The 4,319-nt window shown below is 38.5% G+C and overlaps 1 pseudogene; it reads left to right on the top strand.

Moving 5' to 3' along the window:
• Window positions 1-555: 555 nt before the first annotated feature.
• LOC150038517 (uncharacterized) lies at window positions 556-3,909 on the top strand (annotated as a pseudogene).
• The last annotated feature ends 410 nt before the right edge of the window (window positions 3,910-4,319 follow it).

Here is a 4,319-nt window from a genome sequence, read left to right as displayed (position 1 = left end):
TACTAGTGCCCAGAGGCAATTGGAGGAGGCAAAATGATGTCTCCAAATGCAATCAGAGTTGAAAAGGAAAAAGATTCTTTGAACGTCGAAGCGATTCAAATGAAAAAAAAAAAAAAAGATATTTCACCTATTTTCCCTTGATTTTGTTACAAGGATGAATGAAACTTATCGTACGAATTAGCTCACTAAGAGATATCGCTTCCTTGCACAATGAGGTAGAAACTAAGAGATATTGCTTCCTTGCACAATGAGGTAGAAACACAAAAGGAGTGCATCAAATAATTAAAACAAGAGTTAGAGAAGATGATTAAAGTTGCTGCGAAGTTCTAGAGTGCCTTAGATGAGCAGGCAATATCATCCCAAAGAATCATTGCAGAAATTGAGAATCTACATAATTCAGCCAAAGAGTACAAATCCAAACTCACTGAGGCGAAATGTAAAAACGTGCTTCTTCAGGAAGCTGTTACAAGATTTGAACACGAATTGTTGATATGCCGCAATGCACAAGAGGTTGTAACTGACGACTATATTTAGCTGAAGGAAAAGTATCAGGAAATGTCAGCAGATTTTTCGATAAGAAGGGATGAGTATAGTATATTGAGGCACGGTTATGACAACGTCAGAGGGCAAATAGAGCAAGGAGCTGAGAAGTTAAGGCATATGGCAAAAATGGCAAATCGGTTCTCAACACAGGCTGCAACTCTTAGACAAGGCATCGTACCCACGCGACTTGGCAACAAAGAGTTGTCTCATTTTCTAGGGATAATAGGGTAATATCTTGGACGCTTTGGGTGCTACACTTGAGTTTAGAGTCAATAGTTTTGGGCATGTATTTTGCATCATATTTTTGTAGGAATTTCGCATTAAAATTGGAGTCAATCCTGGATGCCTGGCATTTTGCGTTAAATTTTTTTTTTTTTAAAATGCAAGCACTTTCCCTTTTTCTTCCTCCCTATCTCTAATTAATCAAATCAATATTTATTTCTCTTATAAATACGAAAGGGTTCAAATTTTACAAAAATAGCTCAAAGTTCACCTCTTCATCATCCTTATTGGACAAGAAGAAAGGCGAGAATAATGGATGATCAAGTTAGTGAACAGGTCCAAGCAGTGCGTTAAGATGTAGAGGAATTGAAAGAACAATTGACAAATATCATAGAATTAGTCACTGTTGGAAAACGAAAATAATTTGTCAGAAGTTCATCTTAAGTTGAATGTGGTATGAATCAGATGCTAGAAGAGATGCCTGCTTACCCCCCTGGATTTACTCCCCAAATGATGTCAAGCCCACATCTGGTGGGAATGTCAAATTCTACATCATCTCCCGCACAAGATTCTAATCAGACCTTGCAGCAAGCAGTCCACACAAATGACCCCGTGTCCACTCTAGTTATGAAGGGTGGTAGGAAAGTGCCAGAAGATCAGGGTAGCAAAAGAAGACTAGAGTTTTTTTAGGAAAGATTATGAGCAATTGAGGGTGCAAATATATACAGGATGTTGATGCAACACATTTATGTTTAATCTCAAATGCAGTGATCCCACCTAAGTTTAAGACTCCAGATTTTGGAAATTATAATGGAACCACTTGTCCAAGAAGTCTCCTGTACTGTTGAAAAATGTCAGTTTACGCTCATGATCATAAACTGTTGATTATTTGTTTCCAAGATAGCTTAGTTGGCCCGACCTCACACTGGTATATGCACTTGGATGGTTCACAAGTGCATAAATGGAAAGATCTCACTGATTCATTCCTAAAGCAGTACAAATATAATATTGATATGGCATCAGACCATTTAGACCTTCAGCGAATGGAGAAGAATAGTGTTGAAACATTTAAAGAGTATGGGTAGAAACATTTAAAGAGTATGGGCAGCGATGGAGAGAGATGGCCGCACAAGTGCAGCCACCTTTGACCGACAGAGAATTGACAGCTATGTTCATAAATACCTTTCAAGCCCCATACTATGACTGAATGATTGGGAGTGCCTTGACAAACTTCTTAGATATCATAACAATTGGAGAAAGGATTGAGTTTAGGGTGAAGAACGGAATAATTATTGATGTCACTTCAGAATCAAGAAAAATGACGACTCCAAAAAAGAAGGAAAGAGAGGTGCACAAGTTGAGCTCGACCCAAATAGCAGTAACACATATATCCTCATCAACTACTGGATAAACAAATTACTCCTAACCATCAAATGGAGGGTAGAATCAATTTGTTCAGTTAAATTAGAGAAATGCAAGGAATAGTTGGAAACAAACTCGCTTTAATCCTATACCTATGTCATATACTGAACTTTTGCCACAATTGTTAAAGAATCATCACATAGCCATTATACCTCAAGAGCCTTTACAACCACCGTATCCTAAGTGGTACGACCCAAGTGCAAGGTGTGAATATCATGCTGGGGCAGTGGGGCACTCTACTGAGAATTTTTATCCCTTGAAAGCCAAAGTGCAAAGTCTAGTTAAGGCTAGTTGTTTAAAATTCAGGAAGATTGTAGAAGAACCAGATGTCAACTAAAACTCGCTCCCAAACCATGAAAATCCCATTGTAAATGCTGGTAATACACCTTCGTAGTGTCGCAAAAATAGTGTTCATTAGTTGACCACAGCAATGGAGACTCTTTTCCTAATTCTTCATGAAGTTGGATATATATCGCCGAGATTTGACAATAATGATGAGGATAAGATGGGATGCATTGGTAAAAATGGTTGTTTGCTTCACCTTGGAATAAATGGACATTTCATAGAGAATTGTGTCGAATTCAAAAGAGAACTACAGAAATTGATGGATGCAAAACTTTTAATGGTAAGCCAAGCGGACATGCAGGAAATCGAGGTTGATATGATTTTTGGTGCTTCATCTTCGGGAGAAGCTGTAAAAGGAGCATCATCTATGCAAGAACCATTAATCATTCATTATGAAGAGTAGTCGAGTATCAATCCCTACATCCAGATGCCAAAGGCAATGTTGTTGAAATACTAAGTCCTTTTGCTTACAAGGACAGTTGGGTTGTGCTGTGGAGGTATGAATGTCAATTCATTAAAAAAAATACTAATTTTGTAGCAGTTAGAGGAATGACTCGAAGTGAGAGATGTTATACACCATATAGTATGAAAATTAGTTCAAAAGAAGGCGAGGCCCGTCAACGATAAGATAAAGCTGTAGAGATAACAAATGAGAATGATCTAAATAACTTGAGCAAAGTTTTTGTAGAAAGAGCCACACCAGCTGGAAAGAAGACAAATTTCGAGGTCGTCTCCAAAGAAGAAGCGCGTGAGTTTATGAAGTTGATTAAAAAAAGCGAGCACAAAGTAATAGAGCAGTTACATCGTACTTCAACTCGTATATCGATTTTTTCATTATACATGCACCCTAAACTACAACGCAAGGTTCTGCTTGATATCTTGAATCAAGCGCATATGGGTCATGACATTTCATTGAATGCACTTAGTGAAATTGTGGAGAATATAACTGCTATGAATTGAATCTCTTTTACAGATGAAGAGATCCCCCCTAAAAGGTATAGGGCACACGAAGGCTTTGCACATATCGGTGAAGTGTAAGGATCACCTTCTAGCCAGGGTTCTTGTTGATAATGGATCATCCCTGAAAATAATGTTGAAATCCACTTTGATGAAACTCCCCGTAGACCCCTTCTACTGAAGGCCGAGTTCTATGTTGGTTAGAGCCTTTGACGGAGATCGTAGGGAGATGATTGGAGATATTGAAATCCCACTAAAAATTGGACCTACAACATTCAATGTTTCGTTCAAGTTATGGATGTTAACTCTTCTTATAGTTGTTTGCTCGGACGATCGTGGATTCATTCGGCAGGGGCAGTCTCGTCTTCCCTTAATCAAAGGGTGAAGTTTAGTGTAGAGGGTGGTCAAGCCATTGTTTAGATGAAGACATGTTTGTCATAAAGACTTCAGTATTTCCTTATGTCGAAGCAGCAAAAGAAGCATTTGAATGCTCGTACAAATCATTCGAAGTTGCGAATGCTACTATCTTTCGGACGAAAGATTAGGATATTTGTCGTTATATGTCTCGAACATCGATGATGGTTGCAAAGAAAATGATAAGAAGTAGTTATTAGATACATGGAGGTTTGAGAAAGCATAATCAAGGAAGCCCAGAAGTGATCTCTCTTCCTAAGGCTAAGGAAAGATTTGGATTGGGGTATAAGCCGACAACTTCTGAATGGGAGAAGGTTCGAGCGAAGAAGAAGGTAAAGAGAAGTGCACATCTCGAAGGACGTGAGGTTGAACCAGGTAGAATGCATATACCTAGGTTGCCTGAAACTTTTAAGCTA

This window comes from Benincasa hispida, chromosome 1 (assembly GCF_027475165.1).
Source record: "Benincasa hispida cultivar pf3 chromosome 1, pf3_genome.v1.1, whole genome shotgun sequence".
Taxonomy (NCBI): domain Eukaryota; kingdom Viridiplantae; phylum Streptophyta; class Magnoliopsida; order Cucurbitales; family Cucurbitaceae; genus Benincasa; species Benincasa hispida.
This window is presented reverse-complemented; position numbering and strand designations above follow the sequence as displayed.